Genomic DNA, 17,342 nt, shown 5'->3' on the forward strand with positions numbered 1-17,342 from the left:
TAGCTGCATGAAGTGGCTGCCTTTTCGAAAGCACATTTAATCTTTCCTGGCTCCCCTAGGCTTCGATGAAGTAGAAGGGAAAGGAGAGGAGAGGGGGAAAGAAAAAATCCAGGCAAGGGAGGCTGTTGAGGGACAGCAAGCATCAGGCTCAAATCAACGACCAGATGAAAATGTACTAGACCACACTGCCCCCTCTCTTCCTCTCGCTCTGTCTCCGTCTCTCTCACACACTCTCACTCCTGGAAAGCTTCAGTGTCTGGTTACAGACTCTTTTGGATCCTTCCCCCCCGCCTCCCCACCCTCGCCCTTTGCCAACTATCCTAGAGATTCCTTGCATGCCTACTTAAATCTTTAACAGAATAAGGACCCGGCTCCCCCCGCCGCCAGCCCCGCACACACACATACACACACACACTCTCACACACACCATTCCCGGTCACCCCTCCCCAATAATCTCTTAAACTCCCGGGAGAAACCCGCCGGCGCATCCCCGTCCCCGCCGCATCCCCGCCGGGTACCAGCCCCGGGACCCTCCGGGCAGCCGCTCCCGCCCCACGCCGCCTTCCTAAGGGGGAGCCGGGGGGCTGGAAGGGGAAAGGAGAGGGGGAAGCGGAGGGGCTGCAGCCCTTCGCCTTGCATCCCTCCGGCTGGCTCTGGATTTTAAAACAATAAAATCCAGCGCTGCTGCTCTCCCGGGTGCCCCCCGCCCCCCCCCCCCCCCCCCTTCCCCCGCTCCGCCACGCCGCAGCCGCCCGTGGAAATCGCACGCCCCACGTCTGCAGTGAGGCAGGGCAGACTGCCTGGCTCATGCCCGTGATGACTTTAGAGCTGACAATCTCCTCTCCTCGACCCCCCCCACCCCTTTCCTTCCCCTCCACACCCACCCCTCCGCTCAATGGCAGCACCGCTGCCTCTCGCACCAGACTATATTTGCAATATGTGCTAATTTACCAGCTATATGCCCTTGGATTTTAAAATGAACTCATCAGTCAATGTTTCTAGTACCGATGCTCGCTCTCTCCCTCTCTCCCTCACACACACCCTCCACTGCAGACATGTTACTCATTCTCCAAGCATTTCCTCCCCGAATGTCCGTCAGACGCATATACACTTCATTGATCAAACCAAATCCCCTGATAACAATAAATAATAATACAGACAGTTAACATCAGCGGGGAGCAGAGCAGGGAGGGAGGGGGCTGCGGGGGGGGAGAGACAAAGATGACGACTAAATCTGCATTGTGCTTTAGGAGGCTGATCCCTGCGTTTCCCAGGGATGCTCCACACATAATGCGGGGCGCAGGTACCCCCGAGGGAGATCACACACCTCGTCCTGGGGGCCCTTCCTGAGACACCCACCCCACCCCCCACCCCCAGTCTGCCCAAGCATTCAGGCTGGTGATTTCTAATACCTGAATCCACACAGGCTCCAAAAGGTGCTTGTTAGGAACAGAAGGTGCTTCTGGCTGTGAAGCACCTACCACAAAATCCAGCAATAAATAAAGGCAGCCTCTTTGTTAGGCTGTGCACTGCAGAGACGCTGAGGAATTAAAGGTATCCGGGCATCCAGAGACCCTGGGATGGGTCCAAGGGATTTTTAGAGACACCTTCTCAGCTCCCACTGAAATCTGTTCCCTTTGTACTGAAGACAGAGAGCACCGATGCAAGAAACCAGGTTAGGAAGACGGGCTATTAAACATCCCTCTGCTACACGTGCCGGGTATTCCAAGGGCTTTAGGGCTTCTGTGGCTTTATTTCCCAGTTTTCTGGGGCTGAAACAGGGGAGGCAGGACACTGGGATTGCCTCTTGGGATTTTGGCTAGTTAGACATCTTGTGTGGGGCTGGCAAAGGGAAAGTGGCTGCAGTGTAAGTGTTCGGGAAGTTGGGGAGGGTGGGGCTATCTAGAAATCTTTGACTCACTGGGGTAACTCCCTGAGCACAGGAATCAAATTATTGCTCCAAGCAAACTGCATTTTATGAGCAGCAGCCTCAGAATAAAATTCTGCATGCACACAGCTAAAATAAACATATGGAAATAAATATATAATACATAATTAAATTATTGGGTGCAATGCAGAAGTCCCCGGGTGATGGAAGAGGTGGGATTATGCAGCAAAGTCAGTCTGGGAATCCACAGATACAAATTTTCTTATTTATACCAGCATAATCCTGATTGGCATCAGCCTAGATTGGGGAAGAATCCAACCCTGTGTACTGAAGGATCTAATCTTTGGGAAAAGTAGACTGGATTAGAGGCTGTATCTGCCAACATCCTTTCACTGCCTTTAGATTCCCTCACCATCCCAGCAAGATTCTGCCATCACACAGAACATTTTGCATCCATTATCTCCTTCCACTTCCCTTATCTTCCTCCAAAAAAAAAAAGTTTAATTTTTTTTTTGTTTTGTTTTTTGAAAGTTTTGTAGCAAACACATAATTTCTTTATGCAATTTAACCAAGCCTTCGGAGGATACTTATTTCAAGCAGTTAACACCTGACCCCAATTTTTGTGGGTAATTAGTGAGCTAGATAACCACACAAAGTGGGTAATTATTTAGTACCCAAGGGTACTGTACAAGAGGGTAGAGGCTGGCAGTGTGAACAAAAGCACATCCCTAATTATTGTATCCATACTGGGGGTGTTTTAAGAACAGTTACTCCATCTAATGATCCATGATAAATCAGTAAACTATTTTGCTTCCCTTAGCATTGTATGCAAGGGATGACCAAGGGCAGGATGTGAGGGCAAAGCAAATGGAACTTCAATATTTTCAAGAGAAGCAAGAGGCATCCACTGGGAGAAGGAAGCAAGACTGGAAGTGCCTGCTCTAGAACAGCCTAATAACCATCCCTGATGGGTAACAGGTTGGTTGGGATGGCTTGAAAAGCTTGCTGGGCCCTGGCTCGGGGTCTGCTTCTTGCACAGGTAACGTGGCCACGCTGATGGATCTTTGTGCACAACAATAACCTTAATCATGTCTTAGCAGAGTTCACTCCTGCTCATCGAAAAGCAATTTAAAGCTGTACAAATGAGGTGTCTTGTTGTTTGGGGCAGCTCAGAAATGCCAGAGAGTAGCACTGAGGGGGGAAAAGAAAATCATATTTGATGAATTTCAATCCTCTGTCGTCTCCAACGTTTATGTTGCAACAACCCCATTTCTCCCATGGAAAATATTACATCCTCAGCTGATTTTTTCCCCTCAAATTTAAGAAGGAAGAAATGTGAACTACACTGAAATATAAACCAAATAAGAAAGATTCAGCTGTCAAGTACATACAAATACCTCCAAGGTGGGTGCCAAGAGGGTGGTGCCAGACTCTTTTGGGGGGTGCCCAGCAATGGGACGAGGAGCAGTGGCCACAAAGTAAAACACAGCAAGTTCCATCCCAACATGGGGAAGAATTTAGGGTGGCAGAGCACTGGAACAGCTGCCCAGGGAGGGTGTGGAGTCTCCATCTCTGGAGACATCCCAACCCCACGTCCCTGTGTCACCTGCTCCAGGTGACCCCGCCTGGGCAGGGGGGTTGGACTGAGTGACCCCAGAGGTCCCTTCCAACCCCGACTGTTCTGTGACTGCGTGAAAAAAAATTTGGTTTAGATCAGCAGAACCACAGGATAAGAAGTGTTTTGCTGGAAACAGCAGCACACACTCACTTTAGGGCATCTTCAAGCCATTACACTCAGAGGAAAAGCACTTTCCTTTTTTAATTGCTTTTATGAATCATCACTGACATCCTGACACTTCATTTACTAGAGTCCAGTAACCTTGTTTTTCAAAGGCTCAAATTCCAAAACCTTAAGGGCCTCCAGGCTGGCACAAAAAAAAAAAAAAAACCAACCCAAACCAGAGGTGTCATTCTAGTTTGATCACAGCAATTAACTCAGCCTGGTACTTTGGGATCACCCAAGCCAGGCACTCCAGAGGAAAACACAACTGGCAGCATCACCTGGCCCTGTGACCACCAGGAATTTGAAATCTAAACAGAGAAAGTTTTAGGGGTTTCCACAACTCCTCATATTTCTCTATTGTTCTGTGGTTGGGTTGGGTTTGGGTTTTTTTGGGGTTTTTTTTTGAGTGAAATAACCACAACTGAAAGAGGCCCGAAAATTGTTCTTATGTTTAAAAAGGGGCCAAGTCTCTGCAGCTCGTTTATAAATAAATATAAATAAATTGGTCTCCCCCTCACTGATCCTCTCAGGGACCTGGTTTGCAGGAGAAGTTCTCGTAGAAGTGCAGTGAGAGCAAGTTTGCAGAGAGAAGCTGGAAAACAGAAAGGAAGAATGGATTTAATCACAGAGAAGGGATCAAAGCAAGAAGAGACCTTGGTAGGTGAGCAGTTAGAGCAGAAAGCAGAGAAAATACAAACTATTACTATTTTTTTTTTTTCCTCAGATCAATTGGAATTAGCAATTCATAGGAGAAGGAATGTTCAGCCAGGGAGGAAGCTTTAGGGACTTAAGCATTAACTATAAAACCTTAAGGCCTTTTTGAGACAAGTCAATAACTTCACTCTAGGCAAACTGTACAGAGATTACTTCAGAAATATCTTTAAAATAAGACAGCTCAGCTATAGGGGCAGAATACATGAGAATAGTTTACAAATTAATAAAAATGCCTTCAGGGGACTAAAAAGCACAAGTGAAGGATTCTAATGATGTGAGGAATGGTGCAAATTCACAGTGTGGGGGCACATCCAAGGACAGCAAAACTGGGCAAAAGTGTCACGACTGGGATATTTCCAGAACATCACTCCACAAAGCGAGGAGCCTGACAACCAAAATTTGAACCTTGCTGTTTTTTAGACCCCTGGCCAGTTCCACATCAAGTTAGTGATAAAATCACTTCTTACCTTGCTTGCCCATAACACAGAAGCCCCACAACAATGCTCACCGTGCCCTGGGAGTGATCGAGGTCCTTGGCAGAGCTGCTGTGTCCAGACTGCTTTTGTCATCCCCTCCTGACGCCCTGTCAGTCAACAGAGAGGATGGAGTGTGGTTGAATTCCATTTCACCACCAACAATTCCTTTTATCCTGACTCACCCACCAGCTTTCACCTCCAAACCCAACGCTACCCTGACAACAACACAGCTTAAAGGGGGGTGGTTGTATTTTCTCCCCATTCCCCAGTTCTGAAAACAGGTTCTCTTTGAGCTCCAACTCTATCAGTCCCTGGATAATGGAGAACAGTTGAAAATAATAAAGTGAAAAAGCCATAAAAGAACTGATTTCCAAGCTAAAAAGCAAACAGGCAGTGCTGTTCCCCTCCTGGGAAAGGCCCTGGGACACTGCACCACTTGGGACCCTCACTGAAATCCAAGTTCAGGGAAAGGGGAGAAGTTCAACTCAGCCAATATCACAGAGGAATTTGAAAAGAAAGGTTACACAGATTAATTCACCCCATATCAAAGAACAAGCCTGGGAACACTGTACCCAGAGTTATGTGTGTTTTGTCTGCAGGGAGTCACCAATCTGCCCTGATCCCTGAGTTCTCCTAAACACAGTGGATTGAACCAAACTAAAACTCAAGGTGAAACTCCCAAGTTATGTGCAGGAAGTCATGCAGAAAAGCACTACATCTCCTCCTGCATGATTTTCCAATCCCATCTCACGGAAAGCACCCGAAAACTCTCATATTTCTCAGGGTTTCAGGTCCACCCAAAGTTTCAAAGAAGATTCATGAAGAGCATAATGAAAGCCTCAAGAACCTCACTCTAATTTCAGATAAATCTAACCTGTTTTGGTGACATAATTTCTTAAGGTCTGATGTTTTGAAATATATCAGTGACTAAGACATGGAGTTATATGAACGCATTAACCTAAAAGGCTGCTACAAAAAAAAAAAAAATTGTCTGGTCAACATTTAATGGCTTTTTAAACTTCACTTGAAATATCAACAGAATCATTGCATGAAAAATATGGTGTCTCTCAATGAACTCTTTCTTTTTTGGTTTTTTTTTATTTTTTTCTGAAAAAGCCAATGAAAATAATACCTGTTGAGGCTGTTCAATGAGAGCCTAAACTGCTGAACCCAAATTCAACTTCAGAAACATGCAGAAAGGTCAGGGACATTTTGGGAATCTGAGCAGGCAGGAAAAGTAGAAAATTAAATTAAAGTTAGATATCCATGAGACTAAAAGCAGAGCTAGAATGAATTGTATTTCAATAGGAAAGGAGTGCTGGGGTCACCTGTAAAGGAGAGATTGTAATTCAGAGATTGAGGGCCTGCAGTCCACAGATCTTTTCCCATCTCCTCCAGGAATTCACTGTGGACTTTTTTCAGTTCTTCCCTACAGAAAAAAAAAAACAACACAAATTGATAACATAACTGTTGCACCTCAGAAAGGAGTTGGGACTCTGAGCCTTAATTAATGTTTGTAAAGAGCCCTGAGAGACTGCAGGGACCTGAAGAACCTCAAAGCACACTAATTCCTAAACATCCCCTGACCTCTTGTCAGACTTCACCCTTCTCACCACCACTTACTTCTTTTTAAAGAGAGGGTGGAATTATTTAAAAGATGAAACAAAGATATGTTTCCTAGGTTTTCTAGTACTACAGTTGACACAATTTAAAAAAAAAAAAAGAGCATATGAAGGCTTATTTTTCGCATTAAATAAATACATGTCTCAGGCACTGCAAAGGTAGGACACCAAAATATTTCCTCCAGCTGGCTGGTGGGTGCAATGCACTGTTCCCTGCCCAGGGAGAGGCAGGAGCTGGCTCAGAACCAGGCAGAGGAATCCCAGATCAGCCGTGCTGACAGTGGGGAGGATCCAACAGCCCTGCCCTGTTCCCTGCTCCACGTGCTCCGTGGCTTGGGCAGGTCTCTCCATCTCTGCTCCCCCTCCTGCCTGCCTTATGCACTCAGACTGGGGACAGGGAGCCTCTCCTCGCAGGGTGACTCCAGGATGCCAAGACATTCAGGCGTTGCTGTCAAAGAAATACCAGTCCCGGGCACCTCAAGCCGAGCCCTGGGAAACCAGCACGGCAACTCCTCTTCAGCTGCTCCCCTGGTGCTGAGAGCAGCTTAAAAAACCAGAGAGCCACGTTATCAAGGGGGATGTGACAGACAGAATGAGTGTCAGGAGGAGAGGAAGACACAGCAGCCTCTGAGGACTCACATTTGGCCCATCAGACGCCGCTCGGTCCCCGCCTGCCAGAAATAGCAGCAGGAGCAGGCGCAGCAGCTCCCGGTGCCATCCACACTTCTGCATCACTTAACGCTGCACTGCAGGCTCTGCTGCACCCTAAACCCAGAGACACTGCTTTCTATAATGCAAAAAGACAGCAGAACACTTTCATGAGAGAGGAAGAGGTGAAAGCAAACAGTAAAACCCAAATATCGTACTTACTGTGATAGTAAATAACATGAACAGGTTGCTTAACTTACTGTGATAATATAAAACTCTAACAGGTTACCTAACTTGCTATGATAATAAATAACATTCTTTAGGATTTTTCAAGCGTAATGATAACCTTTTCAAGTTGACTCTACTTATAAAAATGCTGTTAGATTATAGCCATGGTCAGCTTTAACTCTGTGGAACCAATGAATGGCTGTCAGCACAAAGGTAGCCCATCAGAAATATTCCTTCACTTGCAATTCCAACATGACTGACTCTCAGCAACTCACACATGACCAGTTCCTCTCTCTTTGCAACACTCCTTATGAGGAACAAGGACCTCTACTTTATAGGCAGGGAATAAAATTGAAGAAAAATAAGTGACTCATCCAAGACCCCACAGGGAGTCCAGGGCACAACTTCAGGGTCTGCACCAATGGTTTAATAAAGAAAAATAAATTGTTTCACTCTGAGGGTAGAGGCTTTGCCCCATTAATAATAAAACAGGACAAGCCCCAGGAGCTGTACACAAACCAGGATCCCTCGCAGTGGAGACAATATTAAAGTGGCAAAGCTAATTCACCTGCTTGGTGTCTCTACGAAATCCCACCTCGTGTTTCCCAGGAGCAACTTCCAGCAGCCACCAGAGCAAACACCAAATCCCTGGGACCAAACAGAACCATGATCCCAACCCTGGTGCACAGAGAAACCCCTCCCATCCCGACCTACACTTGGGGATGATTCAGTAACAGCCCCTAATTCTCATTATCTGACCCACACAGGTGGTCCCTCCTGTTTCCCTCTTGAACTGATTGTCCACACGGACCCAACTGCAGCAGCAGGTCCCGAGTGACCATCTGATCACTTTTCCTGCTTAATTGCCATTTTTAATTACTTGCATGGCAACAACAAAAAAAAGTCAATCTAGCAACGGAAATCCATTCTTCGAACAACTTCTGCCTCTTTCCTCAGACACCAACTATTGCTCCATAAGCCATTCCTGATTAATGTGGGGCCCTCGTGGGAAAGCCACTGCCTGTCTCCTGATTTCATTTCCTACCACTTCTCTCCTTCAACCGACAACCCAAGTCCCTAAAAAAGCAAGGGCAAAAAAGATCCTTCATTTTATTGTTACGAGATGACAGGGTTTTTTCCCCTTTGCTGTTTTCTTTCAGGAAGATATATATATATATATTAGCACTACATTTGCTCCTCCATGTGGTGGGATTTCTTAAATAAAAACGTATGTTATATACGTAGGGACTTGGAACCAGAGCTGCATTTAGCCTGTTAACCATCCACGTTTGCTTCAGACTTGGCCAGCCACCTAGAAGACCTGCCAAGACCTTTCTGGCAGCCTCTTCCCAACAGTTCCAGGAAAACATGGAATATTCAAAGAATTCCAGGGCCTCCCGGCTTCGTTTGTCACCACTCTCCTTGCCCACTTAAAACTAAATCACAGGCAAATTGCTCTAATGCCCTATTAAAGATTTAAAAATGGTCTTCTCCCGGAGTAGGGTAACTGAGGACAGATCTGTGCTAATATATAATGCAAAACCCTCGTTCAGATGTGATGCAGTGTGGCACGAGGCAGGGAGGGAGCTGCCTCACAAAACCTGGAGATTCCCAAGTGAATTCCGCCCTTCCTGGAGCTTCTAAACCTCCCTTGGACACCCAGGCAAAGGAGAGACTCGTTTTGCCCTTGTTGTTGCTCCAGCAATGGCTTCAAATTGACAGGGGGGAGGTTTAGATTGGGATATTGGGAAGGAATTCTTGGCTGGGAGTGCCCAAGGCCAGGTTGGATGTTGGAGCAACCTGGGCTGGTGGAAGGTGTCCCTGCCCATGGCAGGGGGTGGAACTGGATGAGCTTTAAGGTCCCTTCCAACCCAAACTATTCCGGATTCTCCAGAATCACCACTGAGGTTTCAGACCTGTCACACAAGCAGCAAACAAAAATGTGAAGTTACACCAGAATTCACCATTTTGGGGTCTCGAGGCACTGCCTGAGCAGTGCAGTTAAAGACAGGCTTGAGTCCCACTGCCTGGAGCACGTCTGTCACCTGCAGATCACCAGAAGACAAGATTCTCTCACTGAGACTCAGAGTAGAATGAGATTGTGGACAGGTATTTCACAGCTAAAAATTGCCTCTCTATTGGGAATATAAACAAAACAGAGCATCACAAAACCTCTCACAGCAGCAATTCCCCCAGCAGAGTGTGGATATGCTCCTTCTGTTGAGGAAGGAAGGGACTGCAGTTCTTTAACTATGGTGCAAAATCCCAAGCAGTCCCTTTATGAAATGCAGCCACCAGCACCTGGCCCTTGAGGATTTATTAGATGCTGTAACAAACTAAATATTAACATAAGTAGGGAATTATAAGTATGATATTTATAATATCACACCCCATAAGCCATATATTATTATATTATATATTCCTAAAAATAAAAAAAATAAAAACAGACCTGATTCACAGTCCAACTACATCATTACCAACACAGCAAGTAGTGGACACTGATTGTATTTTGTCCACTAACACCTCCACTAGTTTGACTTCTCATTCACTAATTATTCCCACATTCAAATGAGGGGAAGCACGTGACTGAACTATCTTAGGGCTCTTCTAAAATAAGTTCTTCTTTCACATTTCAAAAGCCATTGGAAGGGTAGTTTCTAAAGTCAACTCAAACCACAAGATTTGTAGCAGAGAGCAATCGAGTCTTGCCTTCTTCCCTTCCCATTTCCTTCCTGTTTTTCCTCCTCTTCCTCATTCTTTCTTTCAAATCCCATCCTCCAAATCCAACAACCTCCTTTATGAAAGGAAATGGGAAGCCAAGAGGAAACTGTGGCATCCGACAGGCTGCAAACACCACTATTGCAAACCACTCTCTGATGCCACAACTGCTATTTGTTGTCAGAGGAGATGAGAGGCCACTTCAAACACAAGAAAAACAAACTTTTCAATAAACCCACACCAGTGCCATTAATCCCAGAATGGGTTTGACCTGCTGTTTGCAGCAATTCCTTAAATCTCACTTAAGCCAAGGAATACAAAGGGCCTGCCTACACTCTGCAGGGGCTGCAGTGACCCCAAATTCAGCACCAAGCACAGGATCATCTGGGAGCGAAGCTCAGCTCTAACCTCACACTGCAAAGGGGGTGTGAAGGCAGAGCCAGGTGTGACCCCCCCCTTGCTGCTTCTGGAACTTTTATTACTCCTGGCAATACCAGGGTTCCAGGAAATGTATTTAATGGGGAGGGAAAAGGTCACAGCATATGTTTAGATGCAGATCTCAATCCAACTGACCTGGCTTTTGTACCCAGCCCTCCAATAATACACTGCCTGGCCTTGGGTAAATCACTCACCTTCCTCTGCTTTCCTTTCTGGACAGGGGACATTCAATCCTTTCCCACTGGAAAGGAGTTATTCAATGGTCCATGCATTTGAATAATTATTATTAATACTGCAGCACTGCAGTTATTCAATATATGAACCCAAGTGAAGGACAAACATCTATCAACCCTTCCCTTTTATCTGCCAGTGGCAAACTATGTGCTTAATCCTGTGCAGGGGACATATATAGACTGGGCCAGAATCCAGACTTCTCCAACATACCTCCTCTAATAGTGACAAGTATTAGCAGCTTGGATCAGGCAAGAGCTGTCCTTCCCACTGGTCTTTCCCTGGGCTTGAACTGCTGCACTTCATCCTAAACCTTGAAACAGAAAGTCTAAACTTGGCTCTCAAGTTTTCATAATGAATTACCACAATTCTATGGATGGTTATTAAAACCATAAGTATCTAATCTGCTCTAGACTTGCAAACTCCCCATTAACTTCTAAAAGCAATTAGGCTCCTTTTCTAATTAAATACTGGTGGGAAAGAATTGCTTTGTAAAACATTTTCCATTTGTCACCGTTTAATTTCGCTACACGTCTCCTTGCATTCACTTTGTGAGACTGGGAGATTCTCAGTCTTCCTTTTCATTGTAACATCCATTTGGTTTCCCTTTCCAAGGGGAACAGTTCACTGCAGCACTTTCAGATTTCTCCCTGCTTTGGAACCTTTTTTTGCTGGCACTTTTTTGAGCCACTCTTTTGTCTTCTCAGATTGGGTGGAACAGCTCCTGTGCTCTTGTGTCCTACTGTCTTTGGGCCCCAAAAAACCAGACAGTGCTCAGGGGATTTTCACATTAGTGTGGAGCAGGGGTTTATCAACTCCAATTTTATAACAGGAGCAAGACCTTAAACGTTCATAAAAACTTCCATTTGTGGCTTGAGTTAGATCTCCACTCGACTGAGGATTAACAAGGTCCAGTTACCCACCAAGAAGTCAAGAAGTAAACAAAATAAAAAGAATAAATCTGTCTTTCCTGACCATTCACCTGCCTGGTTGTGGCTGTTCTGGACATCAACAGTTGCATGAATTAAAAAAAAAAATGCCCCATTCACAGAAACACTCTCACTCTGCAACCACTGGGCACGACGTTAATGCATCGCCGTTAATTATAAATGACTGGAGCCTGACATTTGGTTAATACATTATGAAAGCCATAATGAAACCTGTGAGCCGTGTGTGTCACACCTGTGACAAGGACAAGATGAGGGAAATCACAGGCTTGTCCTCAGAGGAGGGAAAACTGGCAGTCAAAGCTGATGCAAATCTCTCGTTGCTGACCCAAAGGAGAGCCCTGAACCCCAACACGAGGCTGCCTGCACTTGGGAACCTTCCAGATGATCTTCAAAGTCCCTTCCAAGCCAAACCACTCTAGGATTCTATGAGAACACAGGAGGAAAACAGAAATTATAGACTACACCCACACTGCTCCTCAACAGGACTCTTCCAAGGGGTCTCGAGTGCAGGTGGTGGGAAGGAGGAAACACTGCACATAACACAGAAGAATTTCAATTTCTTTCCACATCTGCCCCAGAAACCTAATTCTTGAACTTATTTAACCAAGAAACAGGGCCATGACATTGCACAAAGAGGCTAATTTCACCCTATAGCATGTACAAATTATTTGCTTGGGGAGAATACATTTTATATTTTGAATATATAAATCTAAATATATATGCAAGTGGGACTGCCTGGAGCATCAGAGGAGTCAGGGCAACAAGAAGTTTTGTGTTCTTTAAAGAACAAAGAAGAAAAAAAAAAAGGGTTGGGGGGGGAGGGTGTTGTTCCCAAATAAAGCATTTTGGATCTTCTTCTGACATGGGAAATTTCCAAAATGGGAAAAGCAAGAACAAGGAGGAAAAAAGTCAAAAAGAGAGATGTGTGATCAGATCTCTGCTCCAGCCTCAGACTGCTCATTTCCAACAGAAGAGTTCCAAATATTGAGCTGCCCTATACCAGCTAATACTTTTATTTTCCAATTGCACTGTGCATTGCAATCGATACCTCCAGCTAATTGAAAGCACATCTGCTTCCCTTATAGATTGCGCTTTTTAACCCTCACACACACAGAAACATCTTCCTTCTTCAGTAATTTCCAAAAGCAGCATTTGTGAATCTCTGTAATGAAATTGTCTTATTTTTAACTGTCTGAGCAGCTTTCAGGCAGGAGCATGCTAGAATCCATATTAATTTGTGCAGTACCCCATCATCATCATAATTTAGCTCCCAAGGTTGCTGTGCTTGGAATTCCAGTTATGACACAAATTCTGTACATTTTATCGAGATTTATAAATGGCACCAATGGAACACTTAGGGCCTTATTCATTAAACAATGAGTCATTCTGGCATTCCACTCCATTTCATCCCAGTTCTTACAAAACTTCTACGTACAAATTTGACTGTACTTCAAGGACCTGATTTCGAAGTGTTGCAGCATAGTTTCAGCTGGGTGTGGAAATAGATGGAAGGCACTGTTTAAAAAAAATAATAATAAAAAAAAAATAGAAGAAAAAAATCTCCCTAACAGTGAAAGTTTCATCTTCCACAAGTTATCACAATCACGTGAAAACACAGAAGCAAAAGAAAATCTGCCAAAATGGCAGTACTGCAAGTATTTTCTTGGTGCCCAGCAAACCAAAGTATTTTGGAATACAACACTTTGGTAGGAATTCCTGGCAGACAATTTCAGTGGTACACAACAAGAGGCTTAAAGGCTTCCTTTAATTTGCAGTTTACAACTGTGGCACCAGCAAACCAGCGATGGGGCAGGACCACAACATGAATTTTTCCCAAATAATTTCCCTAACGACACAGAGCTTTCAGATGGACTGGTTGTATTTTGTGTGTGTGTGAGATTTAAATGAGGACTGAGTTGAAAATTAAAGATTAAAGTTGAAAATTAAAGTAAGACCTGCCACCTGTCCCTCAGGAAGGCACCTCCATCACAAGCAAGGGGTAGCACAATGCCTGCACAGCAAACTTAGGGCCTTTTTTTTTTTGGTCAGTAGTAACTGAATCCAGGCAGAGCACATCAGAACAGCAGTGAAATCATGATGGTGTGGGTTTTAGCCTTCTCTAACAGCTGGAATACAAAATCTTCAGGGACACATTGGTTACCAACCAGCTGGAATCTGAACTGTTCTCATTCCATCCAGGTAAACTGGCACTTGTGACTATTTTACCTTCTCCTCCTTGTCCTTTCAACCTCCTTCCTGCCTGCTGGATACGTGGCTGGGACGTCTGGAGTTCCTGGATGGAGCAGAATAGTCCGGGAAGTCTCAGCTCTTCTATCAGATCTGACTGGGATTAGAAAACAGTCTCAGCAGTTGTTGGGGTGAGAGAATGCACAGACACACAACTCTACACAAGGCAATCGAGCACATTATCTGCCCCTGCCTTGGAAACCACTCCAAGACCTCCTCACTCCTTGGATGTCTCCAGTTTTCTTTGTTGTGCACATAAACATCAGCGCCTGGTTTTTGTCTTCATCCTTAAGGAGTCACAGCAAATTTGGAATCCACCTCACTGCCTCTGCCTGTCCACCAGAACAGCATTTCCCAAGCGATCCCCACGCCAAGGAAAGCACAGTGCCCTCCACACCCCTGGTCCATGAGGGAGAACTGGGCTGCGTGCTGAAGGGATCTGCACCATCTCCTTTTCACTGACTCCCCCTCCATGCTGCTTTCTAAACTTCACTTCACGTTAAGGGACAAAAACAAGACCAAAGTTTATACGTTTTGCTATCGCAGGACAAACACTTTCCTGGGAGGGGGAATTGTTTCTCTTTGCCTTTCGCATTCCAGTGGAAATGTTCCCTGAAAAACAGTCGCTATCTCTCTGGCTATTCACAGGTTCGACCGAATAAAAACTGGGCATGGCACAGCAATGGAAAACAAGGAAAACAGGACACTTTTTTTTTCCCATTCACTGCTCAAGCTGAGAGAAACAAAACCGGCAATTAAAGACACCGTTCGGGGCGAGCCACCTTCCTTTTGCTTCCTCCTCTTCTAATTTACAGCTCGTGAGTTGTTCCTTTACTCGTTGCAAAAGGTCCATAACTGTAACACTGCCACATTCTCCTGGAAATCTACTTAAATGGCATATGATAGAAGCCATATGATAGGAGCTTAATTACACAGAGGGCATATGGAAGGCATATGACATAAGGACATATGGAAGGCATATGATAGAAGGGCATCCGAGGACATATGATGGAAGTCTAATTAATTGACAATACATTCCTCTCATCAGGGGGAGAGCTGGAATGCTATTTTGTTCAGAAGAAAAATATGCACATTGAATTATGTTTCCCACTGACCATTCTCCTCTTTAATTATTGTTCTTTGGGGCAAGATGGAGCGTTTAATTTACATATCGTACCATTAACACGCTTAGCATAAAGTCATGTTTAACAGCCACGAACCTGCATGAGTACAAATAACCACTATTTTTGAACCTTTATAACTGTGTGAAGCAAATCTAAAATGCTCCCACCAAAACAAGAAGAGGCTGTTCTTATTTGGGATTATCACCACTCCTTCACAAAGGTGCTCCCAGAGAAGCACCAAGCAGGATAACAAAACCAACCCTTATGGAACAGCTCTGCACTGGATGGGAGTCAATGCAGCTTGTGGATTTACAGCTGAAAATTTGCACTTCCATCTGCAAAAAGATTTATGGGGAGGGCAGGAAATAAGGTACTGCCTAAAACATGCCAGAAAGATTCCTTGTTTTTAACTACCTGCCCCTCTTTAATGCATGAAACACAGAAGCAGGGTTGTGTTAGCCCAGAAAACTTTCCTCATCCTAAGGAACTGCAGAGTTATAAACCGTGGCAGTGACATCTATAACCTCTTTGAAAACAAGATGAAATAAAATCCCACTAATCCGCTCTTTGGATAATAAGTGAGCACTGTGTAAGGCTCGAGAACCCTCCAGCTTCTCTTTGCATTCAGTAAACAAGGATTTGCAGATATTCAAGTTTTTAAGTGCCATTTTACCAGGAAAAAAAAAAAAAAAAAAAAAAGAAACAAACCCCATAACATTTTTCTGGGTTACTTAGATACCTTGAAATACCATTATCATGCTCACACTTTCAGGTTAGCCTAATGAAATTCAGCCAGTGACAAACTCTTTACTTCTATTCACTAAATTAGAAAGCTTACCCGCTAGCAGACAGTGCCTCTTATTTCTGGGAACTCAAAAAACTCTTGCCAGAATTAGTCATATACGGAGTCAAAGGATCTAAGTTCAGGTTCTGGACCCTGACCAGGTCTTATGGCCACCACCTTCAGGCTGCCAAGGGACCTGAACCCTGAACACTCCCAACATTAAGATGTTCACTTTTGTGTTCCAACTTTTCTGAGACAAACCCCAGAGTTTCTGAGTTTTTTTTTTTTTTTTTTTTTTTAAGGTCACAAATATTTAAGGCAAAATAAAAGCACAGATTTCAACAGCAGTTAGGCACCTGTGGTACATTCCCTGCGTTTTAGACGGGGGAGGGGGGGGTCTTTTGTCCCACAGCTTCTCCACAACATTTGGGGTGGTCCCACAGCTCCTGAATCTGAACTGCTGGGAGGGAGGAGCAAACCACCCGTACTGGATGCAGCCAGAAGCATCAGCCTTTGAAACACCCGACATAACTGTGCAAACCTAGGGGAAAAACCCTCAGGAATCACCATCTGAGCTGAGTGGGATCACTTGTGGCTATTCCTAAGAACAGCTCTGCTGAGGGCTGTGTAGATTTAGGTGCTTCCACAGAAACCCTTTATCCAAGAGCAGCAGCACCACAGGGTTTAACTCCCAGTGTAGAACTAACTGAGCCAGAGACTAATGAGAAAGGAAACAGATACAACACAGGATGTTTTTACCTTTGGAGACTCCTGACTGCTGACCATGGAGGCAATAACACCAATAAGTTTCTGGGAATGTTACAAATGTGCTGCTGGCAGGCTAATAAAGTCACACAGGCATTACCAGTCCGCTGGGTTTGCTAAAAACTCAATAATGCTGCACCAACAAGTGAAAAAACGCCGAGAGAACCAACGTTTCTGGAGTTCTAGAGAGGCAGAAGAGAACAAAAGGAGTTTCCAGCTCGTCTTACCTGCTCTTTGCTGGTCCACGTGTCCAGAGCTGAGGAATTACGGTCGCTCCTCACGCCGTTGTGTGCAAGACCCAAGGAAAGCTAGGAGGTTGTACAGTTATCTCCCTTGGTGTAATTCTAAACTATACAACCTACTACCTCAACCTGGATGCATGCAGTCAAAAATGCTGAATCCTACCCACCAGGCACAATGCCAGGGGTTTCTACTTCAAAAAAACGACGACAACAACGACAACAAAAAAAAGGCCCTCCAGATTCTCAGGGTGCTGATTTAGAAGTCAAAAATACGCTTTGTTTGGACGAACAGCAGCTCCCCTACAAGTGTGATTAGATAAGACACAGCAAGGCAGGGTTATTCCTGCTAGGTACAGATCAATTCTCACACAAGAAGGAATTTTGTCCCTGCACGAAAAAAAAAAAAAAAAAAAAGCGGTTTTCCCCCCCCTCTCCACAGCAGATGCATCTGAGCTACAGCACGGAACATACACATACATTTATT

General features: G+C 44.8%; 1 long non-coding RNA gene across 2 annotated transcripts; it reads right to left on the bottom strand.

Annotated features, from left to right (window-relative positions):
- Positions 1–4,071: 4,071 nt before the first annotated feature.
- Positions 4,072–16,902, bottom strand: LOC114066792. Of its 2 annotated transcripts, XR_003573243.1 has the most exons (4): positions 16,844–16,902; positions 7,123–7,270; positions 5,994–6,290; positions 4,072–4,968 (listed from the first exon to the last, which is right to left on the bottom strand). It is a non-coding gene; the product is annotated as an uncharacterized LOC114066792 (long non-coding RNA). The 2 variants fall into 2 exon arrangements; XR_003573242.1 differs by lacking the exon at positions 16,844–16,902 and having other exon boundaries at positions 7,123–9,053.
- Between the last annotated feature and the right edge of the window lie 440 nt (positions 16,903–17,342).

The sequence above is a fragment of the Empidonax traillii genome, unplaced genomic scaffold, assembly GCF_003031625.1.
Source record: "Empidonax traillii isolate 1590-97213 ecotype Southwest subspecies unplaced genomic scaffold, ASM303162v1 scaffold812:size654646, whole genome shotgun sequence".
Lineage (NCBI taxonomy): Eukaryota > Metazoa > Chordata > Aves > Passeriformes > Tyrannidae > Empidonax > Empidonax traillii.